The following is a 16,763-nucleotide window of genomic DNA, read 5'->3' as shown; positions in this document are numbered from 1 at the left end:
TTGGTGGTGATGATGGTGCTGTTGGTGGTGGTGGTGGTGGTGATGTTGGTGATGGTGAGGATGTTAGTGGTGGTGATGTTGGTGGTGGTGGTAATGTTGGTGGTGTTGATGGTGATATTGGTGGTGATGATGGTGCTGTTGGTGGTGGTGGTGGTGATGTTGGTGATGGTGATGTTTGTGGTGGTGATGTTGGTGGTGGTGATGTTGGTGGTGGTGATGTTGGTGGTGGTGGGGATGTTGGTGGTGATGTTGGTGGTGGTGATGGTGGTGATGTTGGTGGTGGTGTTGGTGGTGGTGGTGATGTTGGTGGTGGTGATGTTGGTGGTGATGTTGGTGGTGGTGGTGATGTTGGTGGTGGTGATGGTGATGTTGGTGGTGGTGATGGTGCTGTTGGTGGTGGTGGTGATGTTGGTGGTGGTGATGTTGGTGGTGGTGAGGATGTTAGTGGTGGTGATGTTGGTGGTGGTGGTAATGTTGGTGGTGTTGATGGTGATGTTGGTGGTGATGATGGTGCTGTTGGTGGTGGTGGTGGTGGTGATGTTGGTGATGGTGATGTTTGTGGTGGTGATGGTGGTGGTGATGTTGGTGGTTGTGATGGTGCTGTTGGTGGTGGTGATGTTGGTGTTGATGTTGGTGGTGGTGATGTTGGTGGTGGTGATGTTGGTGGTGGTGGGGATGTTGGTGGTGGTGATGGTGGTGATGTTGGTGGTGGTGTTGGTGGTGGTGGTGATGTTGGTGGTGATGTTGGTGGTGATGTTGGTAGTGGTGATGTTGGTGGTGATGTTGGTGGTGGTGGGGATGTTGGTGGTGATGTTGGTGGTGGTGATGGTGGTGGTGATGTTGGTGGTGATGTTGGTGGTGGTGGGGATGTTGGTGGTGATGTTGGTGGTGGTGGTGTTGGTGGTGGTGATGTTGGTGGTGGTGGTGATGTTGGTGCTGATGTTGGTGGTGGTGATGTTGGTGGTGATGTTGGTGGTGGGGATGTTGGTGGTGGGGATGTTGGTGGTGGTGATGTTGGTGGTGGTGATGGTGGTGGTGATGTTGGTGGTGGTGGTGATGTTGGTGGTAGTGGGGATGTTAGTGGTGGTGATGTTGGTGGTGGTGGTGATGTTGGTGGTGGTGATGTTGGTGGTGGTGATGGTGGTGGTGGTGGGGATGTTGGTGGTGATGTTGGTGGTGGTGGTGTTGGTAGTGGTGGTGGTGGTGGTGATGTTGGTGGTGGTGGTGATGTTGGTGATGGTGATGGTGCTGTTGGTGGTGGTGATGTTGGTGGTGCTGGGGATGTTGGTGGTGATGTTGGTGGTGGTGGTGATGTTGGTGGTGGTGGGGATGTTAGTGGTGGTGATGTTGGTGGTGATGTTGGTGGTGGTGATGGTGGTGGTGGTGATGTTGGTGGTGGTGGGGATGTTAGTGGTGGTGATGGTGATGTTGGTGGTGGTGATGGTGCTGTTGGTGGTGGTGGTGGTGATGTTGGTGGTGGTGATGGTGGTGGTGAGGATGTTAGTGGTGGTGAAGTTGGTGGTGGTGGTGATGTTGGTGGTGGTGATGGTGATGTTGGTGGTGGTGATGGTGCTGTTGGTGGTGGTGGTGGTGATGTTGGTGGTGGTGATGGTGGTGGTGAGGATGTTAGTGGTGGTGAAGTTGGTGGTGGTGGTAATGTGGTGGTGTTGATGGTGATGTTGGTGGTGGTGATGGTGCTGTTGGTGGTGGTGATGTTGGTGATGTTTGTGGTGGTGATGTTGGTGGTGGTGATGTTGGTGGTGGTGATGGTGCTGTTGGTGGTGGTGATGTTGGTGGTGGTGGGGATGTTGGTGGTGATGTTGGTGGTGGTGGTGATGTGGTGGTGGTGGGGGGATGTTAGTGGTGGTGATGTTGGTGGTGGTGGTGATGTTGGTGGTGATGTTGGTGGTGGTGATGTTGGTGGTGATGTTGGTGGTGGTGGGGATGTTGGTGGTGGTGGGGATGTTAGTGGTGGTGATGTTGGTGGTGGTGGTGATGTTGGTGGTGATGTTGGTGGTGGTGATGTTGGTGGTGATGTTGGTGGTGGTGGGGATGTTGGTGGTGATGTTGGTCGTGGTGATGTTGGTGGTGGTTATGGTGATGTTGGTGGTGGTGGTGATGTGGTGGTGGTGGGGATGTTAGTGGTGGTGATGTTGGTGGTGGTGATGTTGGTGGTGGTGATGGTGGTGGTGGTGGGGATGTTGGTGGTGATGTTGGTGGTGGTGGTGGTGGTGTTGGTGGTGGTGGTGATGTTGGTGGTGGTGGTGATGTTGGTGGTGGTGATGGTGCTGTTGGTGGTGGTGATGTTGGTGATGGTGGTGATGTTGGTGATGTTGGTGGTGGTGGGGATGTTAGTGGTGGTGATGGTGATGTTGGTGGTGGTGATGGTGCTGTTGGTGGTGGTGGTGGTGATGTTGGTGGTGGTGATGGTGGTGGTGAGGATGTTAGTGGTGGTGAAGTAGGTGGTGGTGGTGATGTTGGTGGTGGTGATGGTGATGTTGGTGGTGGTGATGGTGCTGTTGGTGGTGGTGGTGGTGATGTTGGTGGTGGTGATGGTGGTGGTGAGGATGTTAGTGGTGGTGAAGTTGGTGGTGGTGGTAATGTTGGTGGTGTTGATGGTGATGATGGTGGTGGTGATGGTGCTGTTGGTGGTGGTGATGTTGGTGATGTTTGTGGTGGTGATGTTGGTGGTGGTGATGTTGGTGGTGGTGATGGTGCTGTTGGTGGTGGTGATGTTGGTGGTGGTGGGGATGTTGGTGGTGATGTTGGTGGTGGTGGTGATGTTGGTGGTGGTGGGGATGTTAGTGGTGGTGATGTTGGTGGTGGTGGTGATGTTGGTGGTGATGTTGGTGGTGGTGATGTTGGTGGTGATGTTGGTGGTGGTGGTGATGTTGGTGGTGGTGGGGATGTTAGTGGTGGTGATGTTGGTGGTGGTGGTGATGTTGGTGGTGATGTTGGTGGTGGTGATGTTGGTGGTGATGTTGGTGGTGGTGGGGATGTTGGTGGTGATGTTGGTCGTGGTGATGTTGGTGGTGGTTATGGTGATGTTGGTGGTGGTGGTGATGTTGGTGGTGGTGGGGATGTTAGTGGTGGTGATGTTGGTGGTGGTGATGTTGGTGGTGGTGATGGTGGTGGTGGTGGGGATGTTGGTGGTGATGTTGGTGGTGGTGGTGTTGGTGGTGGTGGTGATGTTGGTGGTGGTGGTGATGTTGGTGGTGGTGATGGTGCTGTTGGTGGTGGTGATGTTGGTGATGGTGGTGATGTTGGTGATGTTGGTGGTGGTGGGGATGTTGGTGGTGGTGATGGTGGTGGTGATGTTGGTGTTGGTGGTGATGTTGGTGGTGGTGGTGATGTTGGTGGTGTTGATGGTGATGTTGGTGGTGATGATGGTGCTGTTGGTGGTGGTGGTGGTGGTGATGTTGGTGATGGTGAGGATGTTAGTGGTGGTGATGTTGGTGGTGGTGGTAATGTTGGTGGTGTTGATGGTGATATTGGTGGTGATGATGGTGCTGTTGGTGGTGGTGGTGGTGATGTTGGTGATGGTGATGTTTGTGGTGGTGATGTTGGTGGTGGTGATGTTGGTGGTTGTGATGGTGCTGTTGGTGGTGGTGATGTTGGTGGTGGTGGTGATGTTGGTGGTGGTGATGTTGGTGGTGGTGATGTTGGTGGTGGTGGGGATGTTGGTGGTGATGTTGGTGGTGGTGATGGTGGTGATGTTGGTGGTGGTGTTGGTGGTGGTGGTGATGTTGGTGGTGGTGATGTTGGTGGTGATGTTGGTGGTGGTGGTGATGTTGGTGGTGGTGATGGTGATGTTGGTGGTGGTGATGGTGCTGTTGGTGGTGGTGGTGATGTTGGTGGTGGTGATGTTGGTGGTGGTGAGGATGTTAGTGGTGGTGATGTTGGTGGTGGTGGTAATGTTGGTGGTGTTGATGGTGATGTTGGTGGTGATGATGGTGCTGTTGGTGGTGGTGGTGGTGATGTTGGTGATGGTGATGTTTGTGGTGGTGATGGTGGTGGTGATGTTGGTGGTTGTGATGGTGCTGTTGGTGTTGGTGATGTTGGTGGTGATGTTGGTGGTGGTGATGTTGGTGGTGGTGATGTTGGTGGTGGTGGGGATGTTGGTGGTGATATTGGTGGTGGTGATGGTGGTGATGTTGGTGGTGGTGTTGGTGGTGGTGGTGATGTTGGTGGTGATGTTGGTGGTGATGTTGGTAGTGGTGATGTTGGTGGTGATGTTGGTGGTGGTGGGGATGTTGGTGGTGATGTTGGTGGTGGTGATGGTGGTGGTGATGTTGGTGGTGATGTTGGTGGTGGTGGGGATGTTGGTGGTGATGTTGGTGGTGGTGGTGTTGGTGGTGGTGATGTTGGTGGTGGTGGTGATGTTGGTGGTGATGTTGGTGGTGGTGATGTTGGTGGTGATGTTGGTGGTGGGGATGTTGGTGGTGATGTTGGTGGTGGTGATGTTGGTGGTGGTGATGGTGGTGGTGATGTTGGTGGTGGTGGTGGTGATGTTGGTGGTGGTGATGGTGGTGGTGGTGGGGATGTTGGTGGTGATGTTGGTGGTGGTGGTGTTGGTAGTGGTGGTGGTGATGTTGGTGGTGGTGGTGATGTTGGTGATGGTGATGGTGCTGTTGGTGGTGGTGATGTTGGTGGTGGTGGGGATGTTGGTGGTGATGTTGGTGGTGGTGATGGTGGTGGTGATGTTGGTGGTGGTGGTGGTGATGTTGGTGTTGGTGGTGATGTTGGTGGTGGTGATGTTGGTGGTGATGTTGGTGGTGGTGGGGATGTTGGGGGTGATGTTGGTGGTGGTGATAGTGGTGGTGATGTTGGTGGTGATGTTGGTGGTGGTGGGGATGTTGGTGGTGATGTTGGTGGTGTTGGTGGTGATATTGGTGGTGGTGATGTTGGTGGTGGTGATGTTGGTGGTGATGTTGGTGGGGATGTTGGTGGTGATGTTGGTGGTGGTGATGGTATTGGTGATGTTGGTGGTGGTGGGGATGTTGGTGGTGGTCGGGATGTTAGTGGTGGTGATGTTGGTGGTGGTGATGTTGGTGGTGTTGATGTTGGTGGTGATGTTGGTGGTGGTGGTGATGTCGGTGGTGGTGGTGGTGATGTTGGTGGTGGTGATGGTGATGTTGTTGTGGTGATGGTGCTGTTGGTGGTGGTGATGTTGGTGGTGGTGGTGATGTTGGTGGTGGTGATGTTGGTGGTGGTGATGGTGGTGGTGGTGGGGATGTTGGTGGTGATGTTGGTGGTGGTGGTGTTGGTAGTGGTGGTGGTGGTGATGTTGGTGGTGGTGGTGATGTTGGTGATGGTGATGGTGCTGTTGGTGGTGGTGATGTTGGTGGTGCTGGGGATGTTGGTGGTGATGTTGGTGGTGGTGGTGATGTTGGTGGTGGTGGGGATGTTAGTGGTGGTGATGTTGGTGGTGATGTTGGTGGTGGTGATGGTGGTGGTGAGGATGTTAGTGGTGGTGAAGTTGGTGGTGGTGGTGATGTTGGTGGTGGTGATGGTGATGTTGGTGGTGGTGATGGTGCTGTTGGTGGTGGTGGTGGTGATGTTGGTGGTGGTGATGGTGGTGGTGAGGATGTTAGTGGTGGTGAAGTTGGTGGTGGTGGTAATGTTGGTGGTGTTGATGGTGATGTTGGTGGTGGTGATGGTGCTGTTGGTGGTGGTGATGTTGGTGATGTTTGTGGTGGTGATGTTGGTGGTGGTGATGTTGGTGGTGGTGATGGTGCTGTTGGTGGTGGTGATGTTGGTGGTGGTGGGGATGTTGGTGGTGATGTTGGTGGTGGTGGTGATGTTGGTGGTGGTGGGGATGTTAGTGGTGGTGATGTTGGTGGTGGTGGTGATGTTGGTGGTGATGTTGGTGGTGGTGATGTTGGTGGTGATGTTGGTGGTGGTGGTGATGTTGGTGGTGGTGGGGATGTTAGTGGTGGTGATGTTGGTGGTGGTGGTGATGTTGGTGGTGATGTTGGTGGTGGTGATGTTGGTGGTGATGTTGGTGGTGGTGGGGATGTTGGTGGTGATGTTGGTCGTGGTGATGTTGGTGGTGGTTATGGTGATGTTGGTGGTGGTGGTGATGTTGGTGGTGGTGGGGATGTTAGTGGTGGTGATGTTGGTGGTGGTGATGTTGGTGGTGGTGATGGTGGTGGTGGTGGGGATGTTGGTGGTGATGTTGGTGGTGGTGGTGGTGGTGTTGGTGGTGGTGGTGATGTTGGTGGTGGTGGTGATGTTGGTGGTGGTGATGGTGCTGTTGGTGGTGGTGATGTTGGTGATGGTGGTGATGTTGGTGATGTTGGTGGTGGTGGGGATGTTAGTGGTGGTGATGGTGATGTTGGTGGTGGTGATGGTGCTGTTGGTGGTGGTGGTGGTGATGTTGGTGGTGGTGATGGTGGTGGTGAGGATGTTAGTGGTGGTGAAGTTGGTGGTGGTGGTGATGTTGGTGGTGGTGATGGTGATGTTGGTGGTGGTGATGGTGCTGTTGGTGGTGGTGGTGGTGATGTTGGTGGTGGTGATGGTGGTGGTGAGGATGTTAGTGGTGGTGAAGTTGGTGGTGGTGGTAATGTTGGTGGTGTTGATGGTGATGTTGGTGGTGGTGATGGTGCTGTTGGTGGTGGTGATGTTGGTGATGTTTGTGGTGGTGATGTTGGTGGTGGTGATGTTGGTGGTGGTGATGGTGCTGTTGGTGGTGGTGATGTTGGTGGTGGTGGGGATGTTGGTGGTGATGTTGGTGGTGGTGGTGATGTTGGTGGTGGTGGGGATGTTAGTGGTGGTGATGTTGGTGGTGGTGGTGATGTTGGTGGTGATGTTGGTGGTGGTGATGTTGGTGGTGATGTTGGTGGTGGTGGTGATGTTGGTGGTGGTGGGGATGTTAGTGGTGGTGATGTTGGTGGTGGTGGTGATGTTGGTGGTGATCTTGGTGGTGGTGATGTTGGTGGTGATGTTGGTGGTGGTGGGGATGTTGGTGGTGATGTTGGTCGTGGTGATGTTGGTGGTGGTTATGGTGATGTTGGTGGTGGTGGTGATGTTGGTGGTGGTGGGGATGTTAGTGGTGGTGATGTTGGTGGTGGTGATGTTGGTGGTGGTGATGGTGGTGGTGGTGGGGATGTTGGTGGTGATGTTGGTGGTGGTGGTGGTGGTGTTGGTGGTGGTGGTGATGTTGGTGGTGGTGGTGATGTTGGTGGTGGTGATGGTGCTGTTGGTGGTGGTGATGTTGGTGATGGTGGTGATGTTGGTGATGTTGGTGGTGGTGATGGTGGTGGTGATGTTGGTGTTGGTGGTGATGTTGGTGGTGGTGGTGATGTTGGTGGTGTTGATGGTGATGTTGGTGGTGATGATGGTGCTGTTGGTGGTGGTGGTGGTGGTGATGTTGGTGATGGTGAGGATGTTAGTGGTGGTGATGTTGGTGGTGGTGGTAATGTTGGTGGTGTTGATGGTGATATTGGTGGTGATGATGGTGCTGTTGGTGGTGGTGGTGGTGATGTTGGTGATGGTGATGTTTGTGGTGGTGATGTTGGTGGTGGTGATGTTGGTGGTTGTGATGGTGCTGTTGGTGGTGGTGATGTTGGTGGTGGTGGTGATGTTGGTGGTGGTGATGTTGGTGGTGGTGATGTTGGTGGTGGTGGGGATGTTGGTGGTGATGTTGGTGGTGGTGATGGTGGTGATGTTGGTGGTGGTGTTGGTGGTGGTGGTGATGTTGGTGGTGGTGATGTTGGTGGTGATGGTGGTGGTGGTGGTGATGTTGGTGGTGGTGATGGTGATGTTGGTGGTGGTGATGGTGCTGTTGGTGGTGGTGGTGATGTTGGTGGTGGTGAGGATGTTAGTGGTGGTGATGTTGGTGGTGGTGGTAATGTTGGTGGTGTTGATGGTGATGTTGGTGGTGATGATGGTGCTGTTGGTGGTGGTGGTGGTGATGTTGGTGATGGTGATGTTTGTGGTGGTGATGGTGGTGGTGATGTTGGTGGTTGTGATGGTGCTGTTGGTGTTGGTGATGTTGGTGGTGATGTTGGTGGTGGTGATGTTGGTGGTGGTGATGTTGGTGGTGGTGGGGATGTTGGTGGTGATGTTGGTGGTGGTGATGGTGGTGATGTTGGTGGTGGTGTTGGTGGTGGTGGTGATGTTGGTGGTGATGTTGGTGGTGATGTTGGTAGTGGTGATGTTGGTGGTGATGTTGGTGGTGGTGGGGATGTTGGTGGTGATGTTGGTGGTGGTGATGGTGGTGGTGATGTTGGTGGTGATGTTGGTGGTGGTGGGGATGTTGGTGGTGATGTTGGTGGTGGTGGTGTTGGTGGTGGTGATGTTGGTGGTGGTGGTGATGTTGGTGGTGATGTTGGTGGTGGTGATGTTGGTGGTGATGTTGGTGGTGGGGATGTTGGTGGTGATGTTGGTGGTGGTGATGTTGGTGGTGGTGATGGTGGTGGTGATGTTGGTGGTGGTGGTGATGTTGGTGGTGGTGATGGTGGTGGTGGTGGGGATGTTGGTGGTGATGTTGGTGGTGGTGGTGTTGGTAGTGGTGGTGGTGATGTTGGTGGTGGTGGTGATGTTGGTGATGGTGATGGTGCTGTTGGTGGTGGTGATGTTGGTGGTGGTGGGGATGTTGGTGGTGATGTTGGTGGTGGTGATGGTGGTGGTGATGTTGGTGGTGGTGGTGGTGATGTTGGTGTTGGTGGTGATGTTGGTGGTGGTGATGTTGGTGGTGATGTTGGTGGTGGTGGGGATGTTGGGGGTGATGTTGGTGGTGGTGATAGTGGTGGTGATGTTGGTGGTGATGTTGGTGGTGGTGGGGATGTTGGTGGTGATGTTGGTGGTGTTGGTGGTGATATTGGTGGTGGTGATGTTGGTGGTGGTGATGTTGGTGGTGATGTTGGTGGTGGTGGGGATGTTGGTGGTGATGTTGGTGGTGGTGATGGTATTGGTGATGTTGGTGGTGGTGGGGATGTTGGTGGTGGTCGGGATGTTAGTGGTGGTGATGTTGGTGGTGGTGATGTTGGTGGTGGTGATGTTGGTGGTGATGTTGGTGGTGGTGGTGATGTCGGTGGTGGTGGTGGTGATGTTGGTGGTGGTGATGGTGATGTTGTTGTGGTGATGGTGCTGTTGGTGGTGGTGATGTTGGTGATGTTTGTGGTGGTGATGTTGGTGGTGGTGGTGATGTTGGTGGTGGTGATGTTGGTGGTGGTGATGGTGCTGTTGGTGGTGGTGATGTTGGTGGTGGTGATGCTGGTGGTGGTGATGGTGGTGGTGATGCTGGTGGTGGTGATGGTGGTGGTGATGTTGGTGGTGATGGTGGTGGATGGAGCGTTTGTGTGAACTAACATAAATGATGGTGTCAAAAATCATTACGTGAAAGGATTTGGCCTTTAAAAGGTAGCAAAGCATTTATTTGCAAGGCAATTTTAACAAATTGCACGAACATGAACCATTCAAAAACGTGTCATAACGTGACTGATCAAACATCACGAAAACGTCTGAGGCCTGCGCCCAGAACAATTACCGCACTCCCGGTCAAAGTGCGCCGTCTAATCTGGGAAACGGGGGCATTACAGGAGCAAGGTAAAATTTAATTTAACAACAACATCAATAATATTATTTGGACAAGTTCGGCAGGCCGGATTAAAAAGCCCAACGGGCCGTCCTTTGCCCACGTCTGGCCCAGCCCGTGTAGAGACGGAGCTACGGGATCGCTTCATGACGCAGGAGTGAAGTGTAACGTGGCCCTTGCAGTACCGAGAGCAACTAACAAGGGGGGTGCCCTTCACCCCGCAGCGGATAGACCACGGCTGAGACTGATGACGGACCGGTTGAGGGTCACGGCGTTCCTCTGAGGCCGAATGAATCAGCCTCGCCCCCCTCCGCTGCACTCCGGGCTCTCACGTGATGTATCCTGTACACAAATTGAACGTCTCTGAATGTAGATTGAACTGTCGGCGGTTCCAACGTGCAAGCCTCATCTCCCCTCTTACACCAGGCACCGCCTCCGTGCGCTCTGCGCTGCAGGAGCCGAAGCTTTCTGATCGAAGCGGCGAGTTGACCTTCTCCTTGTGTAGAGGTCAACCCTCGATTCGTCATTTGCCTCGCCTTCTCCTCTTGCTGCCTCCTAGATCTGGAACTTACTTCCCTCAACCATCTGTCCACGTCCAAGCTAAATACATTTCCTCCTCTTCTCTGCCTATGGCCGTCTCTCTCTTAAAATACCGGACAAGTATCACGCCTCGTTGTTACCGGTTAGGTGCACGCGTCTGTTGTGGTATAGCGTCGTGAGATTCGGTTGCATGTAGATGCTCTCTAAATTAAAAATCGTGTTAACTTATTCTGTACAAGCTACACCACTGTCGTCATGTATAATTATCACACACACACACACACCACTCGCGCTATTCGCCACCGCAGAGTTAATCGTGTAGGCAATGTCACAACAGTAGCGCAGCTACCGACCTACTCACCTACAAAGAGTGCAGTATAGCTAGGAGCTGATATGATTAGGCGATTAAGTGAATTGACCAAACTTATAACTTTTGTGTGCATGTATGTTGTTGAACTTCTTTCGCGCTGTACGGTAGTTAACCGTGCCAATCAGAGATGTGGGGGAAGGACGAAAGACTAAACACAAAGCAGTTAAATTTTAATTTAAAGCTTTCGTGACTGCAGTAATTCATATTCTTAGCTCTTTCGGTAAAGTCACGTTGAAGGGAAACAATAAAATAATAAAAAAATATATAAAACAATAAAAATCATGATGACCGTTTGTGTTATGGTCGAAACGTCGTGAGAATTTTTATTTTTATATATTTTATTACTTTATTGTTTCCCTTCAACGTGACTTTACCGAAAGAGCTAAGAACACAAAAAGCAGTTCTAAAGAAATGAGTTTTAAATCTAGATGTGAATGTGTATAGCTCCAGTGGCTTCCTAATATGGTAATAAAAAGTATTCCAGGCGGCTGCAGAAACACATCTGACAGCGTGCGATACAGTGACCGTCTTTGTTCGGTGACTGAGCCAAAAGGCACTGCGAGGATGACCGCAGTTTGCGTGAAGGTTCCTTAACCAGAGGAACGCGTGGTCAGTAACTCGGGTGGATTAATAAACAGCGACCATTTCAGCGTCACGCTTCCCGAAGGTAGGAAACCCCCTACAAGCCACGCCCAGCATAATACAACTGATTATGCCGCACCCATAACCTCCCATCCAGTGGCACATATGCGGACAAATTTTTAAAAACTAATTGTTATCCAATTTGTCGAGTAATGAAACCGATATATTTGGTTGAGTGATCAACGACTTAAGAAATATGATGATACCCCAGCTCTAATTATAAATGCGGTTATTTAAGAGATGGTCAAAGCAAAATTCATCACCCTAATTCATGACACAAATTTATAAATTCTGATATATAAAATATTTTACTTAATTAAAACCATGCGATATTATTTATTTCGTCGTTGAGCTGCGTGAATTGTAAAACATGCACTCCATTGATTTCAAATATCCATTAAAAAATTGTATCCTTTTAGCAATTTGATCAAAACCTATTTGCGATTTCGCATCTTCATGAGATCAAAGATGAATCGGCCCACTCTGAAACACAAGCAAAATTAATATCTGAATATGAATGGCGTGACCAAATAAAACATATCCTGGATCGTTTTGGTGAACGCTACACTAACAACAATACTCATTTCTATACAACGTCTGGCTCGCATGATTACTCTGTGTGGTTCATAAGGTGGGGCGTGTGCTGCTTTGATGATGGCAATTCAACCCCCGACCCACCACCCTCTCCAACAACTCGCTCCAACCATTCTGCGGTCATGATTTGGGACTGTGATTCCATTTGCAAGTAAACTCACATTTCAACAACGAGGGTTTGAAAGCATTAAGCATTAAGATCTGTCTGCATGTCTGCTCTGTTGTAAAGATGATCCAATATGAACACAATTGTAATACAACAGCTCTGTTGCTGTTAGGGACCATACAATGTTGAAAACTGGCCACAGTTGATTAAATGGCCCACTCATGGTCCAGAGCAGAACTCGGTACCACCTAAGTTAGCAAAACTTTAGTCGTACCCATTTATTTTAATGGAAAATGAAAGTAAATTACTTGATAGTCTCACTCATTGAATTTGTTTATCCCTGGCCACGTAGAGAAATTGCAACTGCTCAATTTAGGCCACCTCACGTGGTACCGACAAAGGAGACATCTCATGGGCTATGGAAAAATAAGAATAGGTTGTATCCTTTCTGGCAATAAAACAGATCTTAAGATTCATTGAAGAAGGTTTCTGTTTGGTGTTTGAACATCTAAACACCCGTTTTGTTGCCAAAAAAGGATCAAATCTATTCTTATTTTGTCATACTTTGATACCGGCAAAACGGTCTCATTTTGAAGCATCTCATGGACTATTGGATGGGGAGAAAAAAAACGGCGCTAAAAGTCAGCGCCGACCTCTCCTGTCGTGCCCAGTGACGTCATCACGGGCAAAGTTCACCGCGCGAAGTCAAACGCCGCCTCGTGAGCGCCGCTCGAAACGCAAAATCATCGCTCGGTGAACATTTCCGAGGACAAACAAACGCATGCCGGGAACCGTGTGAGTTTGTGTTTCTTGTTTCCTCTGTGCAATGTGGGGGAGGGCTTCATCCAGCAGTGGATTGACAAAAGCGCTGTATGCATACTGCACAGGCTACGCTAACGTCACATTTAGGCCCACGGACCGAACAAACGCGTCTCTCTTTCTCCATCCGTCTCCACTCTCTCTCTTCCTCTCTTCACTGCTGGCCTGTAGGTTTGGGCCAAGCGAGTTCCTGCCGGAGATTTGGCTTTTCAGGAGCTGAATCCCCCCGTGATTTTGTCGGCACGAGGCGACCACGCGGAGTGTCAAGGGCTCCACCGGGCCCCAAGGCGCTGCCCCAGCACCACCGTAGTAGCCAAACCACCGGTGCTCGGCATGGCCTATATGAAGGTCTTGCTGGACCGCATGTTGCGCACGGGGTACAGCATCGTCCAGGAGAACGGACAGAGGAAGTTCGGACCGCCGCCCGACTGGCAGGGGCCCCCTCCCGCCCGTGGCTGCGAGGTGTTTCTGGGGAGGATCCCGCGCGACCTCTACGAGGATGAGCTGGTGCCCGTGCTGGAGATGGTGGGGAAGCTCTACCAGCTCCGCCTCGTGATGGATTATAGCGGAGAGAACCGCGGCTACGCGTTCGCTACCTACGCCACGCGCGCCGAAGCCACGGATGCCGTCAAGAAACTCAACAAATTCGAGATCCGTCCCGGACGCCGCATTGGAGTCCGCTTCAGCGTGGACAATCGCCGCCTCTTCATTGGGGGGCTGCCAAAGGACAAGAAGCGAGCGGAGGTGATGATGGCGATGAGCGGTGCCACGGAGGGCGTGGTGGACGTCAAGATGAGCGTCTGTTGCTGGGACAAAACCCTCAACCGAGGCTACGCGTTCATCGAGTACGGGAGCCATCACGCGGCCGCCATGGCCAGGAAGAAGCTCCTTCGAATCAACTTCCAGCTATGGGGCCGGACCATCAAGGTGGACTGGGCCATCCCGGAATGGGACACGGTGGCTGCGGCTGCGACAACCGAAGACGAGGAGGAGAAGGAGGCGGCGGTGCCAGACCTGCTGCAGCCGGAGTGCACGGCCACCGGCAAGGCCGCGCACAGCCTGTTTGGGTGCTGGGGGGCAAGCACGTGGCTGTGGTGGGTACCTCTCCACCTGCGGCCCATGCCCGTGGCTCTCGAGGCGCTGCCGGAGGCGGCCATGCTGTCGTGGCAGGCGCGGCTGTGGATGCTGTGCCGGACCGCCGGCGTCAGCTACCCGACCTTCGAGCTGCACGCTCACTCGGGGCCCGGGATGCCCACGGGCCTCCTCTATAAGGTGTCGATTCCCAGGATGGGAGAAGGCGCCGGGATCTTCCCCGCATTTCTGAGCTCCAGCGAGGAGGGAGCACGGGAGGTGGCGTGTCAGCTCGCCCACAACATCCTCAGCGATGCGAATCCTCTGAGAATGCGCCCAGCCCCCGCCGCGACACCGCATCCCAGCCGCCTCTCCCAGGACCTCTCAGCGTAACCCGGCTCCTTCCCCATGACCCAGCAGGTGGTCGCCACGTGCTGTACCTGCTCCAAAAGCGACATGTACCCGTAGCGACATGCGTCCATTGCAGCGGCGTTCGTCAGACCGCTGACGATGTTCTACCCACGAGCCGTCACTTAGCGTTCACTCTGAACCTCGCGTCCATTGCGGCGTTCAAACTGCAAATTGCCCGGCCACTCGCTCTCCACGTTCACGTTCCCGCACGCTCTCTACTCAGCCATCCGCCCCCTTTCCTTTTTCCCTCGTGGGGGGGGGGGGGGGACCACCCCTGACTTCGTTGGACTCGTCGCTCCTCACCGGACCACGCGCCGCTACCTCGCTCGCTACGCACGTCTCACCAAATGACTCTCCACGTTAACGTCTCGTGACTGTGCCAGCTCTTCTTGGCCACGATTCCGGTTGGCGTCGTGACGACGACGGAGAGAGATGGCGGCGAACGACGACACGCCAGGACCCAGGACCCCACGCACGAGGCCCGAACTCCGGGTCCGCTCCCCCTTATATCCCCCCAGGCGTGGCTAGGCCCCGCCTCTGGCCACGCCCTCTCGTGGAACCTTTCGAGCAGGTGACCGGAGTAACTCGGCTAGCCCCACCTGTTGCCTTTGCCCCAGATGCGCCTCCTTCCCTGATTGGTTGTTACCTCTGTGGCCATACCCGTGAAGCCCTTGCCAGGCCAGCAGGTGTCACCCTGTCATGTCAGCAGGTGTCACCCTATGATGTCAGCAGGTGTCACCCTGGCAGCAGGTGTCACCCTGTGATGTCAGCAGGTGTCACCCTGTCATGTCAACAGGTGTCACCCTGTCATGTCAGCAGGTGTCACCCTGTGATGTCAGCAGGTGTCACCCTGTCATGTCAGCAGGTGTCACCCTGTGATGTCAGCAGGTGTCACCCTGTCAGCAGGTGTCACCCTGTGATGTCAGCAGGTGTCACCCTGTCAGCAGGTGTCACCATGTGATGTCAGCAGGTGTCACCCTGTCAACAGGTGTCACCCTGTGATGTCAGCAGGTGTCACCCTGTGATGTCAGCAGGTGTCACCCTGTGATGTCAGCAGGTGTCACCCTGTCATGTCAGCAGGTGTCACCCTGTGATGTCAGCAGGTGTCACCCTGTCAGCAGGTGTCACCCTGTGATGTCAGCAGGTGTCACCCTGTCAGCAGGTGTCACCATGTGATGTCAGCAGGTGTCACCCTGTCAACAGGTGTCACCCTGTGATGTCAGCAGGTGTCACCCTGTGATGTCAGCAGGTGTCACCCTGTCATGTCAGCAGGTGTCACCCTGTGATGTCAGCAGGTGTCACCCTGTCATGTCAGCAGGTGTCACCCTGTGATGTCAGCAGGTGTCACCCTGTCAGCAGGTGTCACCCTGTGATGTCAGCAGGTGTCACCCTGTCAGCAGGTGTCACCATGTGATGTCAGCAGGTGTCACCCTGTCAACAGGTGTCACCCTGTGATGTCAGCAGGTGTCACCCTGTCAGCAGGTGTCTCCCTGTGATGTCAGCAGGTGTCACCCTGTCAGCAGGTGTCACCATGTGATGTCAGCAGGTGTCACCCTGTCAACAGGTGTCACCCTGTGATGTCAGCAGGTGTCACCCTGTGATGTCAGCAGGTGTCACCCTGTGATGTCAGCAGGTGTCACCCTGTGATGTCAGCAGGTGTCACCCTGTCATGTCAGCAGGTGTCACCCTGTCATGTCAGCAGGTGTCACCCTGTCAGCAGGTGTCACCCTGTGATGTCAACAGGTGTCACCCTGTCAGCAGGTGTCACCATGTGATGTCAGCAGGTGTCACCCTGTCAACAGGTGTCACCCTGTGATGTCAGCAGGTGTCACCCTGTCAACAGGTGTCACCCTGTGATGTCAGCAGGTGTTACCCTGTGATGTCAGCAGGTGTTACCCTGTCATGTCAGCAGGTGTCACCCTGTCATGTCAGCAGGTGTCACCCTGTCATTACACTTTAATGAAAACCGACAACAGAATCCTTGAAGAAAAAAAACTCATTCAGGTGTTTGTCGACGCCATTTCGTTTTTGAAAATGCACGGGAGAAAAATATGTTTTGTTCACGTCGCATTCTGATGTCAGAACATTTGATTGTTTATCAAATTGAAAAACCCTTGAACAACTTTGCTGCACACGGAGATGTCCGTGCACCGCCTCGTTTCCACGGCCTCTATCCCGGTGCCATTTGTATTTCAGTTCTGTTCCTTCACCTGAAGAAGGCTACTTGTGTTGTGGCCGAAACATCGTGATTTTTGTTGTTTTATCTTTTTACTTACGTGGTGACTTTACCGAATAGAACCAAAGAGTACACATACAGCTGTTAAGAGTTTGATGTTTTATTGATTTTCAGTTTAGGTGTGTTTTTTTCCGGTAATGTTTCTGCTGTTAATGTTTCAGTGGAAATAAAGTCCTGAAAAGTCTCTCTCCACTCTCTCTCTCTCCACTCTCTCTCTCCACTCTCTCTCTCTCTCCACTCTCTACTCCCTCTCCACTCACTCTCTCTCCACTCTGTCCACTCTCTCTCTCCACTCTCTCCACTCTCTCTCTCCACTCTCTCCACTCTCTCTCTCCACTCTCTCTCCACTCTCTCTCTCCACTCTCACTCTCTCCACTCTCTCTCTCCACTCTCTCTCTCTCCACTCTCTCTCTCCACTCTCTCGGCCGAGTCT

General features: G+C 52.9%; 1 pseudogene; it reads left to right on the top strand.

Moving 5' to 3' along the window:
* The first annotated feature begins 9,681 nt into the window (after positions 1–9,681).
* Positions 9,682–14,833, top strand: LOC116938268 (putative RNA-binding protein 46 pseudogene; annotated as a pseudogene).
* The last annotated feature ends 1,930 nt before the right edge of the window (positions 14,834–16,763 follow it).

Source organism: Petromyzon marinus, unplaced genomic scaffold, assembly GCF_048934315.1.
Source record: "Petromyzon marinus isolate PM22_M1 ecotype Great Lakes invasive population unplaced genomic scaffold, UKy_Petmar_22M1.pri1.0 PM_G_Scaffold_105, whole genome shotgun sequence".
NCBI lineage: Eukaryota > Metazoa > Chordata > Hyperoartia > Petromyzontiformes > Petromyzontidae > Petromyzon > Petromyzon marinus.
Note: the sequence above shows the minus strand (reverse complement) of the source record. Positions and strands in the feature narration are given on the sequence as shown.